We start from the raw sequence: 22048 nt of genomic DNA on the forward strand, positions 1-22048 counted from the left end.
GAAAATACAGTAATCATCTGTGAAAGTAATTTGTAGCAAGGAAAATCTTGTTTTAAATTAAGTTTACAACTAATTTTCAGTAAAAGAAATTTACAGTACTTTTACTGTAAGCAACATTTGCTACATGATTTTTTCCTGCTTTAAAGATTTTTACATTAACCATACTGTAAAATAGTCTTGTTTGTTTCTCTTTCATTTACTATATTACTATATTTGTACCTAAATTATTCCGAAATTTACAGTATAATTTTAATTACTTCGTGCCACTTATATACTCTAATATTGGCAGTGCTAGACACACACAGGGAAGGGTTGGGGTCCGGAGCTCCAGCTGGTGTTTATGACGTGGGATCAGGTGGAGGAAAAGCGTCTTATGGGGGGGGAGGGGGGCAGATATACTGTGACAGAGTGGTGAAAGGCGCACTTGCTCCATGGATGGCACTTCAGCACCAAGCAGCAGCATCAGCAGCTGTTAGAACAGGTCCCGACTCTTTGTACGGACTTCATCCATCGACGGGCCTCCAGCCGGTTCCTGCTCCCGGTGTGGGTTCATGTTTGAGGAATCGCGCCACATGAGGCGTTAAAGAGGCTGGTAAGACGGATTCCTGCTTTATAATCTGCTAGTCAAACGTGCTAGTTTGTAAGGTTAACAAGAAGATCCCAGTTTACAAACTTAATTTAAACCAGATCCAAAATGCCTTAAAGTCTTAACATTACGAACTAATGAAGGATTAATTAAGTGTTTAGAGCAGCAAGCCACTGTTTACTACAACATCTTATTATTTGGTGTAGCGTCACAGGAGCAATTCGTTTAGACCATGGACCTTTTTTAAGGACAAGAAATCAAATTACTTATAAAACCGATGTTATTTGGTGTGTTGCAATTTAACAGCACATGCTGATCTATTAACAGTTCATATAAATAATAATACTTTCTATTACAGCTGAGTAATAAAGGGGTAATAGTAGGGTAACAAGGGGAAATAAGAATGTAATAATGTACTAATGTACTAATTTCTAATTTGTTACCATGCAATTACCAAAGTAATAACCACTTAATATTCAAGTAATATCATGGTAGTACCAGTGATTACAGTATTATGCTGAAATGTGTGTGATTGGAGAATAAGGGCCCTAAAACTGGGGGCAAGGATATGGAATTACAGCTTGCTAATAAAGTGGTAATAGTAGGGTAACAAGGAAGAAACAAGAATTTAATAATGTGGTAATTTCTGAGTAATTACTACTCATTTACCTGGGGTAATTTCTGTCTAATATGCAGGAAACAGTGCTGCAAAATTCAAAACTGTTTGTTTCTATTTAATAACATATCAATAACCTATTAAGGCAAAGCCGAAAGTGCAACCCAAGTTTTAATTAGTTAATTAATCAATTTAAACAGGACAGTGAAACTGCCGTCTGACTAACACATGTACACCCGCTCAGCCTGTTCGTGAATCTGTTACTTGTGTCTCAGACTGTCTGTTTGATCAAACTGTAGACGCTGATCCAGTTTTGATGTTGAGTAGGACTCTGGATCCTCTCCCAGCTGAGTGTACACTTTGTTTTACATGTTTAATTTAATTAAATAGTGGAGTTAAACTAGTTATCTACCCATAAGTTCTTATAATTATTTGGTTCCATGGTTGACCTTTTTAATATCGCACAGAGTCCAATTTTCATTTCTGTTTGATGAAAAAAACATAAAAATTTCAGAGACATCAATGAAACCAGCGGGGATTATAATTTACTGAGTGCACTCAGAAGGTATAAACTGAATGTATGCCAATCAATAAATTACATTTCATTTGACCCGAATCCAATAAATGTAACATTTTACAAAAAACAATGGAAAATTTACATATAATTAATTTGTTGGTTTTTTTTCTTTGATTTAAAAAAGTGTCAAAATTGTGTTGATATATTAAAGTGACAATATCTGGAAAGTTCAGATTATTTCTACATCAGAGCCAGCTGTTTCAGTCATAACGATGCTTGTTTCACCTTAAAGTGTGAGTACCAGTGTTTTTTAAAGAGGAGGACTGTCTTGCCCTTCATCTCTTCTAATTGGCATTACGTAACTTCATCTTGTTAGGCGTGTTTGTGCCATTAGTTCATTTTGGAGTCAAGTCAAGTCATCTTTATTTATATAGCACATTTAAAAGACATCAAGTGTCGGCCAAAGTGCTGAACAGAGGGATAATATAATAAAAGAATTAAAATAGAAAGAAAACATTTTAAAAAAGAATTGTAAGACATGTAAGAGTATATAGCATATAATGTACATGCAAATATGCACATACATATACAAAACTGTACACATTCACACACAAGCACACATATGTGAACATAACGTATATACACATACAACACCATCCAATAAGATAAGAGACCAAATAGACAGAATAAAAAAGATATCAAAGAGATCCGAAAGCCTTGGAAAATAAGTAGGTCTTGAGATTCGATTTCAAGACTTCCAAGGATGAAGAGGATTTTATGAAGGGGGAAAGACTATTCCAGAGTCTCGGGGCGGCAATGGAGAAAGCCCTGTCACCTCTAGATTTGAGCTGGGAGTGTGGAACTGATAAAACCATCTGACTGGAGGAGCGCAGAGATCGAGTGGGTAAGTGCAGGCTAAGAAGATCTGAAATGTAACCTGGAGCCAAACCATGGAGAGCTTTAAAAACAAATAGTAAAACCTTAAAATCGATTCTATGTTTAACTGGTAGCCAATGTAGAGATGCGAGTACTGGGGTAATATTCTCTCTCTTTCTAGTACCCGTCAGGAGCCTTGCGGCTGCATTTTGAACAAGTTCCAGGTGGGTCATGCTTGAGTGACAAAGCTTTCAAATGCAATTATCTGTCAATTAAGACTTTCCCCCTCTAATTAGGCTATGAGCTCACTGGGTTATTAGCAAAATTTCCTCCTGTTGCTTTTGGATTTTAAAGATCCAAATAACTGGATTTAGTCTGGGGTTTTTACTTTCTGTCAGCATCTCAAAGCAAAGCACATCGGTGTGTCAAACTCATATCACTCATTTTCTTTGATGAGTAGAGCAGAGAGATAGCCCTCTTCTCTGTAGCAAATTACATGTTGCTGTTACATAAATATTAAAATCTCATAAAGAAATGCAAAAAACCTATTAAATCCTACAAGACAGAGCATGGGGTTTGATTTTGGGGAACATAAAATCTGAAGCTTTTAAAACAAGTGTTTGGCTTTTTGTAGGTCAGATGTTTGGTGAGGGACGCCAAGGGATTAGAAACCTGCAGAAGAAGTTTGCGTGCTTGCTGACGTGGGTCAGTCTGAAGGACGAGACACTCTTTTTTGTGCTTTTTGAGGCAGTCATGTTGCACCTTGTGGCGTGTCAGTGTGAGCCGAGGCTGCCAGATAAAACCCAAAAAGGCTTCGCAGTAATCCTGTGAGATCAAGGTGGGGATTATTCGAGGTAATTGTTGTCTTAGTACTCCAGGATAGAGCTGAGCTGCTGGACAAGAATGAGCTGGAAAGGCAGAGTCAACAGAGGTGAATGAAGTGGGACAGATCAGAGGAAACTGAAAAACGAGAATAAAAATGAGTAGTAAAAAAAGGGATTTAGAGGAAAAAGGGAGGCAATGGGATGAATAGCGAAAGTACATAAAGAAGAAGAAAAGAGGGGTAAAAGTACGTAAAGAAACAAAATAAGCAGGAGTGGTTATATGGAAGCAGGGCAGGAGTAAGGACAGAAAAGAAGGTCAGGAGGGAAAAGGACTGCTGAAAAGCAAGTATGAAGGGTTAAAGTGAGGACTTAATAGGGAAGGGAAGAAATAAGGAGGGACAGTGAAATGATGGATGAAAAGGTTGAACATTTTAAGGTGCAAGGATGAAAAGGAAGAGGCAAGCACAGAGAGGAAAAAAATGAGTTAAAAATGAAGGAAGGAAAACAGGAAGGAAAAGATTAATAAGGAAAAGTTGGAAAAAGAAGAGGAGGAGTGTAAGGAAGAGGAATGTGATGAAAAGGAAAGTAAGTAAGGATGGAAAAAGACAAACAAGGAAAAAAATAAAACAGAGGAGAAGAAAGCAAAGGAAAATGTCCGAGACTCCTGGTTTAAAGTCTCATCTACGTCTAATGCCGCCGCATCCACCTGCTGAGGGAAATACAGTGGTTTTTCTACAATTTGCAAAGAGAAATAAACTTCACAGCCAGTGCAGGTCATCAGGAATAAAGAGGTTTGTAGTTGTATGGCAGGTAACTGCCACTCCTGAAATATTAAAGGTGGCCAGGCCAGGAACCAAATTAGACCCTGATTAGCTGATTCTAGGAAGCTGCAGATAAGCAGTCTTCAACAGCTTCAGGAAAATCCAACATTCAAACAGCTTATTACTGACTTTATTTCTCTATTTTCCCCTCTATCTGAGGGACATCAGCCCCTTATGCTGGTTTCAGAGAAAACTACCAAAACATATCAATAAGTCCACTCTCCTGGTCCTTCAACAGTGTGTGTAAATGTGCATCTATGACTTCTTGCACATGCCCAGCCTGAGGAAGCAGTTCAGTGGACTAAGCTGTTTAAAATAATAAGCTTTCAACAGAACCTCTAATATCTGATGTTTTTGATAGAAATGATTGAACACAGAAATCTAAAGGTCGGTGTCAAGGCAATGATATTTTCTCAGAAATATTTTTTAGTTCATGAAACATTGCAGGGTTATTAACTTTTAGAAAGATCTGAATGTAAGCTGGAGCTAATGAGCAGCAGCTGTTGTCAGGGTTACAGAGGAGAACAAAAGACAACAGCTTGGAAATCATCCAGAATTTGAAAGGGAATATACACCAAGTTTCTTTTTTTAAATGCACAGAAGATATGTTTTTAAAGCAACTTAAAGTATTTGGAGTGATAATTAAGTCTGAGTTAAGAAGTTAGGTGATTTTAAGTAATGTAATATTGGCTGTGGTAAAATGAACCCATCAGATTGGATTTGAAATGGTCAGTATCTTACTTGACACATAGGCAAAAAGCCCTCAAATTTCAAAACATGGTGCCAATATTATGTGTCCAGTGTCTAGTAGTGAGGTTGTTTCTTGACTTTTGGTTGGTAGTACAGCTTTCAAACACTAACTTGAAACAACCTAAGAAAATCTTAGATGTACTTGGCCTCTTGGCCTGACACAGACACAAGTGGACACTGAGACTCAATCACAGTAAAAAATCACAGTAAGAGTGTTAAGAGCATTAGGGGTTCAGTGGCGTTTTCTCCAGTTTTCATCTTTGAATGTTTATTTGTTTGTGTTGACAGGTTACCAGATAGATCTGAGATGTTGTGGTTGCTGTTCTTTCTGCTTCCTCCAGTGAGCAATGGCAGCATCGTCGCCAAGAACATCGCTCACACAGAAAGATACGACCATGGTGAGTCTGAGCGCAACCGCTTAAGACTGGCGGTTTTTCAAACTGGTGATTTCTTTTTATTTTCTGCATGTTAGGTCCACTACTCAAAAGTCAAGTGTAAGATGACTGCTTATGAGATCAACATAAAAACTGTGTGTGCGGTCCATGGTGCTGAAATTATAACAGTTTAATTTGAGTGGAATAAAACGTTTTTAAGGAAAAATGTGTTTCTTAAAATTTATTACTGTAAATCCTCTGACAGGATTCACATCAATCCAGGGCATGATTATTTTAAGTCATCCCTCCATTCTTTCTGTTCTTTAGAAATTTCTCTTTGAACCTCACAGGGTGTGAAACTCCTGCACAAATAAAGGCAGTTTCACCAATTTGTAAAAAACTAGTATCAACAGGCATCGTGGAACAACAACTGGTGGCTCTTCATTTTAAAAGTGCAAAGACTATCTAATCATAGTATATAATAATTATGTACTAACTATTCTATACAAAACTATATTTACAAACTATTCCAGCATTTTGGCGAAATCTCAGAGGGAAAATCAAAGGGAAAAGCCATAAAACTGCATACTGGATGCAAACATACGGCCTTCCCTTTTTTCCCTGCTGCTGCAGACTGAAGCGCCACAGATTTTCCAATGGATTACTGCTCACTTCCCACGGCATCATCTTGATGGGCACGCAGGGTTTCACTATATTAATCACCACACTGAGGCCCTGCTAAGAATTAAACTGCCTAGAGGTAGTTATGCTGTAAAGCAGTAAAGTTATTCTGTTTATGTAAAATGACCATTTCATATAGATCATTAATGTATATGAAATGGTCTTTTTACATAAACAGAATGCTCTCTATAGCTAAGACTGATACATAGACACTTATATTAATCCCACAAGACGAATTACTTTGATTCTAAGAGCTTGTTTACTTTTAAGCTATTTAACTAGGATTGTAACTTTTACTCGAGTAAAAAGCCTAAATATTTTTTGTTTTTGTTTTTTTAACTCAGTGAAACAGTTACCCAGCACAAAATTATATTTAAAGTCTCCATGTTTTATGTAATAAATCTTTAACAGGACACAGAAGTTACTCCTTGGCAGGTATCTCAGTCTGGGTGTTGCATTCATACATTTTATAGATTAGCTGATAACTGAGTACTCCACTCTTTCATACACATATCGTTACTTCTTGATCCATAAAACCAACACAACAGCAACCAAAAGGATTCAAACTACAGCATCCAGAAACCAAAAGCTACGCCCATCTTTACATAAACTCTGTAGGAGTTCCACAGCTGAGGGAAGAGGAGCAGCAAAAGCCTGACCAGCAACCACTAGATAAGAGCTCCAGAGGGTAAAGATGTGCTGCAGTATCAGAGAAGTTACTTTTCTTCTGGTTACAAACTTCATTCTGCTGTTTGTGTGCATCCGTTACTATCAGAGCTTTGATTATTATTTAACAGCACTGTGACTGCAGAAACCTTTCATACACAACCTCTAATCCTATATTTAAGAATCTGTGTAGCATACTTTAAATTTTTACAATTATAACACTGTGATTTACTTGTTTTTTTGGAGGCAGGGGATTTCTGCCTCATTGCTTCATTAAACAAAAAGTGGACGCCTGAAATAAAAAAGGCTGGATAATCAAAAGGGATTAGATTAAAAGGAGGATAAATTGACACAAAATGAGATAACAGTAAGAGAAATTAACATTTTTCCACTTTTTGATAATACAAAGTTACTCCATCAGAATCAAAAAACAACTAAAAAGTATTGCAACTGCAAGTAACAAGATAAATCTAAAATAAAACCTGCCAGGATCTTTCTTGGAAGCAAAATATGAATAATTGGCAGAGAGTGTTACTGCATCATGCTGCTTGTAACTCCACCTGTGTCTGACTCCACAGAGACGACCGGTGGCCCCACAGTGATGCCTCACATCTACTTCTGCCGCTCGCCCAACATGGAGGACTTCACCTGCTGGTGGCATCCACTCAGCAACCTGACAGATGGCGAGCAAGTCACCCACATCCTCACCTACTCTACAGAGTATGAACACTGCACATTAAAAATATTTTATAAGTAAAACTAGCCCACATTGTAAAAAATACATAGAAATATACAAAAATACATCCTACAGGGATGGCAGGATATTATACCAACTGACAAATGTGGCTCTCCAAAATTCTGAACTGAACTCAATGGAAATGCTCCACAAAAGCAAAGATGCAAGAGGCATAAACCCGCTATGTCAAAGTCAAAACTTATTCTGGGGTATAAATTTTAAATGTGTTTTAATCAAACTTCCCTAGAGATTTTTTATACATGTCATGCTGGCAGGTTAAATAAAAGGTTTATTGAAAAGACAACTAATGACGTACTGAAAACTGGTGCAGAGTTTGAGCAAAGACAAACAGCTGGGAGATCTGTGATGGGGAGGAGAGGAGAAGGTTAGGTGGAGGCAAGCTCGTGTAGATGTGATTGTGGAGTAAGTGATGGAAATAGCCTTACCTGTGAATAGAGAGGTTTCAGTTTAGGGAGGAGGTTTTCCGAGCAGAGCAGGAATCTGGATGTATCCAGGTAAGTCCTTTGAGTACAGGTTAGAGGTGTGGCTAAGCAGAAGCAAGAGCTGGAGGCAGCACTGGACTCCATGGAACAGCAAATGAGGAACAGGGGAGTAAGGATCCAGACAAGGAGAGTGGAGGCTAGACAGCAATATTAGTTCACTGAAGACTGGGCACAGATTTCTGAGAGGAGAGCCCAGTGAGAAGCACTGGCATCTGCCAGAGTCCATAACAAACAATAAGAGCCTTGTTTTAGCCTTGTGAAACTATAAAAGAAGCCCCAGATCAGCAGCACACTGAAGTTTCTGGGTCAGGTGAGTTTGTGCAGTTTGATTTCTCGTGCTTCGTGTCACTGGGAAGCGTTCACATTTTAGCTACTCTGAAGTCCTGGACGCAGATGTGGCCTCAAACAGATGCCAGCTGGCCCAGATGGCAGCCACAGCAAAGAAAACGCTTCCACTAATCAGGAGAAATTGGATTGTGCTTTTGACTTCCACGTGGCTTCAGCGCACCCACCAGTGCTTGTTTGGGAAAACAAATGTAGATCAGTGATTATCTGACAAATAAAAGACAAAATTTCACCAAACAGCAAAGCAACTAGGAATAAAGTCACAGCTCAGAGAGGGAGATTACACTCTGCAGGCACACCTCACCATTGATGTTTGTGCTGCATGTCAATGAGGCTAAACACAATTTTGGGATTATGCTCCATATACAAAAGTTTGGAAACTTAAAGACAGGTTCCTTGACATTCTTGCATTTGGAATATGATTTGACATTGTCTTTGGACTAGTTCTGAAACTGGTTTTAAGTTGGTTTTAGAGGTTGGGAAAACCAGGTGGCGACTTGGTTTAGTCTTCGTATTGAGGTATGATGGAAAACGTCTCTGAGCATCACTTCAGTCTCAGACAAATTAACCTCAGGTCCTCAGGAGTGAGACCATCTGTTGTGGGATTCCTTGTTTTTCTTTTGGTTGTAAACAGTTCTTCAGGACTCTGGGTGGATCTCTGAACTGCAGAGTGAAGCTACAACAATGGCTTCATGATGGCTATATATCAAATTGTCTAACACCACTAAACTCTGCAGACCTGCTTAGAAGTTAAACAAAAAGTGTGAAAAAAAAACAAAACAAAAGAAAGGTATTGTATAAAAAAATGTCCAGTGTTAATTTACTGATTTCCTTTTTGTGTGTTAGTGCTTATCTAAATGTGTTTTTTCTTTGATTTTTTTGAAGGCAGGAACCCAACCTTGAATGTCCAGACTATGTGACTGGCGGCCCCAACAGCTGCCACTTCGACAGCAGCCATACGTCTATATGGACGGTGTACTGTTTGACCGTGATTGCCATAACCACCCACAGAAACTACACCTCCCAGCAGCACTGCCTGGATGTGGCAGAAATAGGTAAAGATGGAGATGATATTGGCTTATCAATACTGATTCAAACTACCTCCATTACTCCATAACACAAAATTCAGTTTCTTTTTTGTAGTTAGTTTTTGGTTTGTTATTTAGCAAAAAAACAACAAAAAAAAAAACCCAAAAAACAAACCAAAGCGGTTCTGTTCTGAGTTTGATTCTGAATTGAATCAGATATTAGTGCAAATTTCTCCTTGTTATTGCTTATTTACTGAAGAACAAAATGATACAAAGAAAACAGATGAAAAAAGAGTAAGTTCGAGGCTATAAATTAATTAAACCAGAAACGAGTCCTCATGCTCCGCCAACCAGCTAAAAAATCTGTGCTCCTGTGTGTGTCTTTAACTTTTCTTTACTGTCACCGTGATCCATGTATAATTGTCTGCATATCCATGACTGTCCCCCCCCAAAAAAACACATCTGATATGTTTTTAGTGCAAGCAGACCTTTAGTGACCTTTAGGTATTAGTGAGTGGTAGGATTTTTCCTTGCTCTAAATTAGCCTTGGGAGTAAACTATGCACATGTGTTTTAGCCGGTCACCTCTTTTATCATTATATCTGACTATTTAACTATTTGACTATTTTTAAACTCCAAATCGCAAACTTTATAGCAACACTGGAAGCCGGGGGATGATTTTTTTCAATACAACCTCAGATGAACTATATCATATTAGACATTGACACTATTAATTTGACAAAAAATAATCCAAAATGCAGAAGCAGTGTGTGGAAAAACTATGCACACTCTTACTGCTTCCATAGGAATTTAGAGGACAAGTAGAAGCCAGGTGAAAAATCACTTGACTAACTGATGATCACAAAATGTGAGCACCTCTGTAAAAGTAGTGGTTTTGCAGTTTTTTGATCTGGATGATTCAGGTGTGTGTTCACATAAAGCCAAAGAGGACAGACATCAACAATGATCTTAGAAACTGCTGCCAATCATGCCAAGAGTGGACAGCTCAGAAAAGCTGCAGAAAAACAAAGAGCTACCTCTAAGAATCTACAGGCCTCATGTAGCATGTTACATGTTAAAGTTCATGACTCTGCAGTTAGAAAAAGTCTCAACAAGGATGGATGTCTGGAAGCATCGGCAGGAGAAAGCTGGAGTTTCAACATTAGCATCAAAATTTGTCGTCTCATTATAGATGTTCTTTTTTTGTTTTCCTGAGCACCAAAGACAGGAAATAGAAACTAGAACTATTTACTGACACACAGCTAATGTTTCAAAACACATTTTGTGTGTGTTTAACAGTTCAGACTGAAATTCCAGTCAACGTGACTTACAACTTGACAAATGCAGGCAGCGATGAAATGGGCCAAAACGCGTTGATTTCCTGGACCTACCCGGTGCCCGGCCACGTGCAGTATGGTTGGATCACACTGGTCTATGAGCTGCAGTACAGACATGTTACAGAGTCTGACAACTGGAAGGTATGGGGAGAAAACATGGAGAGGAACAAATATGACTTCTCTTTACTGTGGCAGTCTTATGTCATAAAAATAATACAATGGACTTGGGTAAAGGCGCTTGCATTTCCTGTTCTGGTAACGTTCTTTAGGGGAGAAAAGAAATGTTCACGTCCCACAGGGGACATGAACATTCACAGGGGACATGAACATTTGAGTCAAATTTTGAGTCAAATTTGGCCGTTTAATTGGTCATTTATGAAGATTTGTTGCACAAATACTTATAATTATTGTGATATTGAGTGTAAAATATACACACAAATACACTAAATATAGTGTATTACAAAAACATTGTCTTTGTGGTTAGAGGGTACATTATTCAGGTTCATAGGTGGTGTCTATAGGTAAAAGCAGGTATTTCTAATGGGTATAAATTTAAATTTATACTGTGAGACCAGAGATTGGACCATCCATCTTCATCCGGTTTGTACGGGGCCGGGTCGCGGGGGCAGCAGCCTAAGCAAAGAGGCCCAGACCTCCCTCTCCCCAGCCACCTCCTCCAGCTTATCCGGGGGAACACCAAGGCGTTCCCAGGCCAGCCGAGAGATATAATCTCTCCAGCGTGTCCTGGGTCTGCCCCGGGGCCTCCTCCCGGTGGGACATGCCTGGAACACCTCACCCAGGAGGCGCCCAGGGGGCATCCTTGTCAGATGCCCGAACCACCTCAGCTGGCTCCTTTCGATGTGGAGCAGCAGCTGCTCTACTCTGAGCCCCTCCCGGATGGCCGAACTTCTCACCCCATCTCTAAGGGAGAGGCCAGCCACCCTTCGGAGGAAGCTCATTTCTGCCGCTTGTATCCGCGATCTCGTTCTTTCGGTCACTACCCACAGCTCGTGGCCATAGGTGAGGGTAGGGACGTAGATCGACCGGTAAATTGAGAGCTTCGCTTTTACACTCAGCTCCCTCTTCACCACGACGGACCGGTGCAGCGTCCGCATTACTGCAGCTGCAGCCCCAATCCGTCTGTCGATCTCCGGCTCCCTTCTCCCATCACTCGCGAACAAGACCCCGAGATACTTGAACTCCTCCACTTGGGGCAGGAACTCATCCCCGACCCGGAGTGGGCACTCCACCCTTTTCCGGCTGAGAACCATGGCCTCAGATTTGGAGGTGCTGATCCTCATGCCCGCTGCTTCACACTCGGCTGCGAACCGTTCCAGTGCGAGCTGGAGGCCCTCACCCGATGAAGCCAACAGAACCACATCATCTGCAAAAATCAGAGATGAGATTCTGAGGCCACCAAAGCGAAAGCCCTCCGCCACTTGGCTGCGCCTAGAAATCCTGTCCATAAAAATTATGAACAGAACCGGAGACAAAGGGCAGCCCTGGCGGAGCCCATCACCCACCGGGAACGAGTCCGACTTATTGCCGGCAATGCGAACCAAGCTCTTGCAACGGTTGTATAGGGATCGAATGGCCCGTAGCAATGGGCCAGACACCCCATATTCCCGCAACACCTCCCACAGGACACCCCGAGGGACACGGTCGAATGCCTTCTCCAAGTCCACAAAACACATGTAGACTGGTTGGGCAAACTCCCATGCACCCTCAAGTATCCTGGAGAGGATAAAGAGCTGGTCCAGTGTTCCGCGACCAGGACGAAAACCGCATTGTTCCTCCTGTATCCGAGGTTCGACTAACGGACGAACTCTCCTTTCCAGCACCCTGGCATAGACTTTCCCAGGGAGGCTGAGGAGTGTGATCCCCCTGTAGTTGGAACACACCCTCCGGTCCCCTTTCTTAAAGATGGGGACCACCACCCCGGTCTGCCAGTCCACAGGTACTGCCCCTGATCTCCACGCAACATTGCAGAGGCGTGTCAACCAGGACAGCCCTACAACGTCCAGAGCCTTCAGGAACTCGGGGCGGACCTCATCAACACCAGGGGCTCTGCCACCAAGGAGTTGTTTAACTGCCTCAGTGACCTCGCCCCCGGAAATTGGCGGGTCATTCCCCTCATCCCCAGACTCTGCTTCCTCCTCGGAAGACGTGTCAGTGGGATTAAGGAGGTCCTCGAAGTATTCCTTCCACCGCCTGACAATTTTCTCAGTCGACGTCAGCAGCGCTCCGCCAGCACTATACACAGTGCAGGTAGAGCACCGCTTTCCCCTCCTGAGACGTCTGACGGTTTGCCAGAATCTTTTCGAGGCAGTCCGAAAGTCTTTTTCCATGGCCTCTCCGAACTCCTCCCACACCCGAGTTTTTGCTTCAGCCACTGCCCGAGCCGCATTCCGCTTGGCATGTCGATACCTGTCGGCTGCCTCCGGAGTCCCACAGGCTAACCAAGCCCGATAGGACTCCTTCTTCAGCCTGGTGGCTCCCTTCACCTCTGGTGTCCACCATTTGGTTCGGGGATTAGCACCACGGCAGGCACCAACCACCTTGCGGCCGCAGCTCAATGCAGCAGCTTCGGCAATGGAGACGCTGAACATGGTCCATTCGGACTCAATGTCCCCAGTCTCCCTCGGAATGCTGTTGAAGCTCTGCCGGAGGTGTGCGTTGAAGATCTCGCGGACTGGGGCCTCTGCTAGACGTTCCCAGTACACCCTCACTACGCGTTTAGGTGCACCAGGTCTGTCCAGCGTCTTCCCCCGCCACCTGATCCAACTCACCACCAGGTGGTGATCAGTTGACAGCTCAGCCCCTCTCTTTACCCGAGTGTCCAGAACATATGGTCGCAGGTCTGCTGATACGATTACAAAATCGATCATCGACCTACGGCCTAGAGCGTCCTGGTGCCACGTGCACTTATGGACACTCTTATGTTCGAACAGGGTGTTCGTTATGGCCAAACTGTGATTAGCACAGAAGTCCAATAACAGAGCACCGCTCGGGTTCAGATCAGGGAGGCCATTCCTCCCAATCACGCCCCTCCAGGTCTCGCTGTCGTTACCCACGTGAGCATTGAAGTCTCCCAGCAGGACAACAGAGTCTCCAGGTGGAGCACCCTCCAGCACCCCGCCCAGGGACTCTAAGAAGGCTGGGTACTCTGAACTGCCACTCGGCGCATACGCGCAGATGACAGTCAGGACCCATTCCCCGACCCTAAGGCGCAGGGAACAAACCCTCTCGTCCACCAGGAAAAACCCCAACGTACCGGCAGCAAGCCGAGGGGATACTAGGATACCCACCCCAGCCCGCCGCCTCTCACCAGGGGCAACTCCAGACTGAGACAGAGTCCAGCCCCTCTCCAGGAGACTGGTTCCAGAGCCCCAGCCATGTGTAGAGGTGAGCCCGACTATATCTAGCCGGTACCTCTCAACCTCACGCACTAACTCAGGCTCCTTCCCCACCAGAGATGTGACATTCCATGTCCCTATTGCCAGTCTTGGCAGCCGGGGGTCAGTCCGCCAGGGCCTCCGCTCCTGGCCGCCACCCGGCACACAATGCACCCGACCCCTATGGCGCCTCCTGCGGGTGGTGGGCCTGCGGGAGGATGGGCCCATGTCTCCTCTTCGGGCTGTGCCCGGCCGGGCCCCATGGACTAAGGCCCGGCCACCAGACGCTCGCCCTCGGGCACCCTCCCCGGGCCTGGCTCCAGGGCGGGGCCCCGGTAACCCTATCCCGGGCAGGGTAAACTGTTCCCTCGGTGTCCTTTTCATAAGGGTCTTATGAATCGCTCTTTGTCTGGTCCCTCACCCAGGGCCAATTTGCCATGGGAGACCCTACCAGGGGGCAAAAGCCCCCAGACAACATAGCCCCTGGGATCCCTGTGACACACAAACCCCTCCACCACGATAAGGTAGCGATTCCAGGAGGGGCAGAGATTGGACTTTAAATTTAATCTGATTATTCAATCAAGGAACGTCAGAGCTGATGTTGCTATTTGTTAAGTAAGATTTATATTTAAGATCTGGGTTAAGAGGCTTAAGGTGTTTTCAGCAGATATTTAAGGTTTTAAATATGCTAAAAGAAACATTAAAATATAAAACATAACATTTGAGCCCTTTCTGTATTTGTATCTGGTTAAATTAGTCTTCAACGTATTCATTTCTGCATTTGTGCAGAAAACCCATTCAGATGTGAGATGACAGTAATTTCATTGACTCTAACTCTGGTGTCGGATGAATAAGAGTTTACTGTAGCTCACTGAAGTCAGGATGCGGCTGTGAGGAAGATGTTGGGTATTCTACAGTAACATCTGCACAGAAGATGATAAGCACAACTATGTATAAAGATCAAAGTTCTAAAAACTGTGATCAGTGCTGTGTGAAAAAAGTGAGCATGTTTAACTCGATGAACAAAGTCTCAAGGAGAAAAAGGAGGAATAATAAAAGAAACAACAAAGGTTAGACAGAGGAAGATCTGTGAGTCTTGAAGAGTAAAAATAAACCAAAACAGAATACATAACATATCACAAAACTGACAATCACAGTCACAATACCACAAAAATCAACAAACACAAGTATAAAGAAACATCACAAAAACAATAAAATACAAACAAACAAACAAACAAACAAACAAAAAAACAAACAAAAAACTCTCAATAACATACAGACAAAAACCCCAAACTCAGCATCATAAAATAAAACAAAAAATAAGCAAAATACAAAAGAAACCCCGAACTGTGAGAGACTAAGACTTTGAAAAAGAGAGAATGAAAAACTTAGATTTTTAAAAAAATTTATTCATTAGACTGAATTCTTTACTTTTCTGCTGACATATTTTCAAGAATAAAGTAGTTCATTATAGTCTGCATGTCATAGAACATGCTATCTGTTTGCAGGTGAAGTATCCTCTGCGTGAGCCTCAGGTGGAGCTGCTTGGACTCTCTGTTGACGACTACGTGGTCCGAGTTCGTTGCCGTGCGCAGCACTCCAAGCTGTGGAGTGACTGGAGCACCACGCTGGTGATGAGCATCCCCCCAAAACCGTCTGCAGGTATGTCAGCAGGCAGATGGCAATATGGTGCTGATTTACATACTTTTTGATGATTAGTAAGTTGTTTTTATTTGTTACCATTATTTTAGTTTTAATTGTAGTGAATACAGTTGTCTTTCTACTTTTAATGTTTGGTTTTTATAAATTTCTGATATTTTTTCTCATTATGTCCATGTAAAACCAATTTGGCTATGCATAAAAAAGATGTAGGCACTTTTTTATGATAGTGCTTAACTAAAATTTATTAAGCAGGCGTAAAATCCCTTTGCATTTTGTGCACAGAATTTTTAGACATTAATCACCTAAAACAAAATCCTTTGAACACAAAGTCCATGACAGCTGTGCTGTGGCAGGAAAGAACAGATGTGTCAAACATGTAGAGCTCGACAGAAGACATTAATCCTGCAGACTAATAAAAGATAAGTTATGTAACTGCATTAAGCACATTTCTGTTACATGCATTATAGATGCTAAAATAATAATAAAAAATGACAGCTTCTTACACACAGAATCTCTATAAGAACTGTAACTTTTCCAGTTAAATGTGTCACTGTGTCATAAAGCTGATGGAGAGCAGGAAACAGAAGCTGAGTAAATGTGTTTTACCTGTGCAGGTAAACTGTTGGTGCTGATTCTGGAGACTGGAGTTGGTGTTCTGGCTCTGCTTGTTATCGCCTTTAGTCTTGTTCTACAGACCAAGAGGTGAGAAAAAACACATCTTTCCTTCAAAATAAAATTACTTGCTGACTTTGTATCAAATGCTAGTCATTAACTTGGTTTTGGTCTTACCTTGATCTCTATAATGGCTATAACATTACAATGACCTTATTTAGAACCCTTAGAACCTCAGTTAGCAGAAGTTACTGCTGTCACACAGTCACAGTGTTGGAGGATGAATGTGTTGTGTGTTTTTGTTTTCATTTTTGCTATTTTCAACCCTCCTCCCTGTCTGCGTTCACCTTCAGAATAAAAGAGTTCTTCCTGCCGGCCATTCCAAAATCACAGATTATTGGCATTGACCCCGTGCTTTTGAAGGTAACTTGCCTGCGTGCAGCGCTGCTTTCAGGGTTTAAGCCATTTGTTCTGACCTTGTACTTCTGCTCCTTTCTTTTCTTCCCTCCATTTGTCTCTTTTTTAAATCTCTTCTCCCCCCTTTTTCTAATTGTATTGTCAAGTCCAATTTTTCCCTGTGTTTTGTTGCCCTTTTCTTTCTTTTCCATAATTTTCCCATGTCCTCTTGCTTAATTTTATATTTACATTTTAAGGCTAATTTGTTTCCCCATATCCTCCCTCATCTCTCTCTCCTTTCTTATCCCAAAAAGTTGATTCTGTTCATCTGGACGTAGCATTTTGTGGGAGAAATGTTTCGTCACTCATCCAAGTGACTTCTTCAGTCTCAGCTGACTGCAGGTTTCCCCAAATCTTATAAACAGTACATTTGCATAATGACTGAAACCAGCCCACTGAAGGAACAATGGGCTGGGAGGTCAGTTCCTTAATCATAATTATGCAAATTCTCATGACCATTGATGAACAACCACTGACCAAAGCCCACTGATCAATGGCCATGAGTACCATTCACAGAGAGTTGGGGAATGGCTGCAATCACAGCATTGTAAGATGGTGAAAGATGGACACTTAGGCCCCCTCCTTGATTCAGAGATGGTCTTTCCCTTTTCACGTAAATGGCCTCCCTGACTGTTCCTCCCTGTCCAGGATGTGTACATCCTCATCCTTGAAAGAGTGTCCACTGGCCTGTAGGTGTAAATAGACTGCAGAGTCCTGGCCTGACGAGGTAGCTCTTCTGTGCTGTTTGTGTCAGGGGACCCGATCCTTGGGGTGGGCCAATTTTTGGCGCAGCGTATTTTGGGATTTAAAAGCCACAGAAACACGGTGTTTAGAAAAAATGCATCTCAACTGTTCCGATACTCGGGATCCCTACAGGTTTTCGCTTAGTCAGCAGTTGTCCTTCTGTCCTGGATCAGCTGGAGCTTTCTTTTGGCGCCTTCCCAGCTTTCATAAATATCCAGCTTGGATAGCAACTTTTACTCAGGGCCTTCTTGATGTTCTTCTGCTTTCCTGGCCGCTGTGTCTGTGGGGATGGTGTTCGCTCTGTGTTGTAGCGTCCTGATGACATCCAGTTTATGCTCCAGTGGATGATGAGAGTCAAACCTTAACTCATTCACTGCCAGCCATTGGCAGTGAATGAGTTAAACCCATTGACTCATTCACTGCAATTGACGGCTATAGACGTCAATGGCAGTGAATGAGTTAAATACTGATCCATTGCTCCTTCAGTGGGTTGGTTTCAGTCATTATGCAAATATACTTTTTATACGATTGGGGAAACCTGCAGTCAGCTCAGACTGAAGAAGTGACTTGGATGAGTGACGAAATGTTTCTCCCACTGAAAACGCTACGTCCAGATGAACAGAATCAACTTTTTGGGATTTACTTACCTGGATGATTGAGCATGCATCAGGACGCTTCTTTTTTAATTCTCATGCCTCACTCCATATATGTTTTTCCCTGCTCCATTCTCCTCTTATTTTATCACTTTGTCTTCCTGTAATTTCCTTTAAGATTATTGTTCTTCCTCTTTTCCCACTTTCTTCCGTATCTTAATTTTCATTACTTTTTCAATTTTGTCTTTCATTCCTCCTCCCACCCCCACCTCCATCCATAGAAGGGGAACTTGGATGAAATCAATTGTCAGTTCAGTAACTTCCACAGCTACAGGCCTCCAAGCTCCTCCGAGGACGTCTGGGACCATGTGAGTGCCAATGACCTCTATCTAAACACACCAAAGGACAACAGCGACCCACGCAACCCTACAGAATCAGAGAGGGACACCTTACTAGTTCCCTGCAACCCGGCACCCAAGTGTCCGCCCACCATCAGCTCACGGCTCCAAACCCTACATTGATTGTGCAGAGTGTGCCGCCTTACAGCTCTTCTCCCACTGAAGCCTTCACCAAACCTCGGAGTATTCCTTCTCCATGGCCGATGCTGAAGATCGTATCACTGCCCGGGACTGACTACAGCATGATGCAATATTCCTGCGGTCCCAATACTGTCCTGGTCCCAGAACTCACTTTCAGCACCAGCCACTCACCACAAAACTTCTACACTTGTGTCCAGCTCTTAAAGGAAAGTGGCGAGGTGCATCTAGTGCCGTGCTTGGCATCTTTTCTGAGGGTTGGTTTAGAAGCTAAGGGGAAGGAAGAGAAGAAGAATGATGGGGATGACTCTGAGAGGAATGAGGCAGCTGTCCCTGTGCTGCCTGTTACTGTTGACAACAGTGGCTGACTGACAAGCAGTAGATCCATATACTTCAAAAAAACAGGAATGCATCCAACATGCAGACTTTTAACATATGCAAAGTGAAATCTGCTGTATCCTGCTGGTTTGACTGGAATCAGATCCTGTTCCTTATTTCTTTGCTTATTTGTTTAATTTAAAAAAAGAAAAACCCCCACAAATTCCGGCCACTCAGAGAAAACATTTAAGGATGAACAAAGAACAAGAGAAGCGAAAACTGACACAGAGTATTAGATGAAATGCATCTGTGATTGCATATGATGTACGGTGAGTGTGAGTTGGAGTGTGAGGCGACTGCAGAAAAACAACCATGGGAAAATACACAAGGGATATCTGCACATCCACCCGCAGTCAGCAGCACTGGTGTGACAGAGAATTCAGTTAGAAACGATACCCAGAGGGTAGCTCTGGAGGACAAGGTCAGTCAGGTCATCAGTGAAGATATTTTGTGGTTAATAAGCAGGAATTATTTTACCTTTGCTTTGGTAAACATCATTTGGATGTTCAGTCTGTTTTTGTGAAGATAAATGTGATAGAGGAGAGTCAACTTGGAGCATGAGCTCCGTCAACACAGCCCTCCAGATGCAGAGGAAAGTAGAGAGCGTGTATAAAAGCTGGTCTGTGGTTATTTTGCGCTAACGTTGTGTATATAATTTGTGTGTACTTTTTATATCATCAAATAACAAACTGATCAAAAACAATGTGAGAAAACCTTTGTGTAATAAAAAAAAGACTGAACTTTTCTTCGATTAATAAATAATGCATACGAAATACAATTCATCCATTATTTAATGATTGCTGTGAGGTTTTGTCTCATCTCAGTGAAAAACTCGGTATGGGAATGTGTGTTGTGTGTGCTGAGGAATGCCTCCCCTCCACCCTGGTGACACACCTGCACCCCAAGGCTCTGCATGTGTGGGTGGGTGTGGTGGAGCGGAAAGTAGGAGGCACATGGGGATGGGGAGGAATGTGTGTGTGTTTTATTGAGTGCTGGAATGACTTTTTCTAAACACGGTGTTTTTTAATATCGGTATCTATGAAAGATAGTGATCTATATGTAGCTGGATGACTCTGGTCTATATTTGATTTGCTTTTGTGATCATTCTTGTCTTTTTTGGGGAAATTCAAAACAGGTGTTAATAATTCTATGATTTTAATGGTTTTAATATTTGTACAGAGTATCTACAAGGAAACCTCTCTAACATGTGCCACATTATTCTGCCAATTCTTTCCTCCGGCCACTGTTTAGGAGCTGAAATAACTGACAAAAGTGCATTAGTTATGATTCTGCCATGAAATAAGGTTTGTTTCACTTCAGAATAATTTTCCAGAATGTTTGACCTTTTATTTCTGGCATGAAATATGCTGTGTTTGTTACATGTGATTGGTGTGATGCAAATAAATCATTGTAAACAAATATTCTATAAAATCTATAAAGCATAGAACAAAACTTTTTTTAAAATGTATAATAAAAAGATCAGTCACACTTAAATCAGGCTGAAGTAATAGAGTAAAAAAAACATAACTGTACATTGAGCTGAATTTGATTAATTACTCTGGACACTGGTGAGGCTTAAAGGTAAGTCTGTCCTGTTGGTGCTCTTCAGTATGTGAGGCCAAACAGTTAAAAATAATAATGCTCTGATCTTACTTCTTAAAGTAAACCTGGTCTTAATTCTTAATCAACTTTTGTCAGGTCCTGAAGCGGACTGTGATCATGCAACATGAACATGATTTACCCAACACGTTACAGCTATAAATCACTGAGACAGAATCCTCAGTTACAGACATTTGGCCTTTTATTATTTACTCCTCAAGTCCATTGGCAGCTAAACATTAATATAGTAGAACAGTTGTGTATGTGCAACCAACAGCGCACAGTGTGCTTTGAGGTAGCAGCCAAGAAAGATATAGTGTGTGTCTATGAGCACCTGCATTTTCAGGTATTGTATTGTATTGCATTCAAAAGGTTTTCTTCATGTAATCTGCTAGAGGGTGTGGGGAACCATAGCCCCGTCCCCAAGGGCATGAAGCAGGCATGGAGGAGATCCAGGCCCCAGACTTTCAGAGGCCCCCAGAGCGTGAGAGCCCAAGAAGTACCATCAGAGGTGCAACCGTGCCACTCTCCTGGAAAGAGCTAAGGAGAGCCCAAGACAAGGGGTCACCCAGAAGCCACGGAGCAGAAGCCAGAGGGAGCTGTGGTGATGTGCCTGTGAGCTCTGCTGGCATCCAGCCACGCCACAGTGCACCAAGCCCCAGGCGCAGAGGCCCAAGGTCCAAGGGCCCCCCATCCCCATACAAATACTCATCACTCGCCCAAAGTAGAAACAAACATAAATGGACACTGTACACACCCTCTCCAAACATGCTCTATATCCCAGGTCCAGGCACCACCACCCCCGAGGGGTGATGGTACCCAGACCCAGGAGATTTTAGCCTTTTTCCTGGGGTGGAGACAAGCAGACCACCCCCGGTCCCGGAGCAGCAGGGAGACCCCCCACCAGACCCCCATCAGACGGCCAACTCTTCCTCCCAGCCCCTCCGTCCCGATGATAAACAGAGAACGGGAGTGTGAAGACCCCATGTCTCCCTCTTCCCGCTCATATGTGGTGCTGCTGCATGCTGTTCTAAAGTGTATTTAAAACATAGAAGAGGCATGGTTCTTCCTGCCAGAGAGCAGCCGGTGTCAGCATGGTCCCTCCCGAGAACCCTCAATATCTTCATGCATTTAAAATTGAGAGACGGGCACCGACACCAGAGTTGAGGTTAAATACCCAGACTGTCCTCTGGATACCATATAACATGCCCACCCCCCAAGGCCCTATATGTATGTGCTATGATAGTGTGAGTAATGAGGATGTATAGGATGTGGAATAAAACTGAAGTACAGGTGACCCGAAGGGGACAGAGGAGGAATGCCTCTCCTGCACCTTAGTGACACACCTGCACCCCAGAATGTGACCCCATAAACAACTTCCCTAAACCTGCTGGTCTGGAAGTCCAGCAGTTCA

General features: G+C 42.6%; 1 pseudogene across 1 annotated transcript; it reads left to right on the top strand.

Annotated features, from left to right (window-relative positions):
- The first annotated feature begins 417 nt into the window (after positions 1–417).
- On the top strand, positions 418–20844 carry LOC146641859 (prolactin receptor-like; annotated as a pseudogene). Its single transcript, XR_014909717.1, has 9 exons — positions 418–2819; positions 5279–5388; positions 7290–7431; positions 9181–9350; positions 10622–10800; positions 15563–15716; positions 16331–16418; positions 16682–16751; positions 18403–20844. The product of XR_014909717.1 is annotated as a prolactin receptor-like (transcript).
- The last annotated feature ends 1204 nt before the right edge of the window (positions 20845–22048 follow it).

The sequence above is a fragment of the Rhamphochromis longiceps genome, linkage group LG23 (genome assembly GCF_057381845.1).
Source record: "Rhamphochromis longiceps isolate RC_006_pf linkage group LG23, R_longiceps_female_GT1.1, whole genome shotgun sequence".
Lineage (NCBI taxonomy): Eukaryota > Metazoa > Chordata > Actinopteri > Cichliformes > Cichlidae > Rhamphochromis > Rhamphochromis longiceps.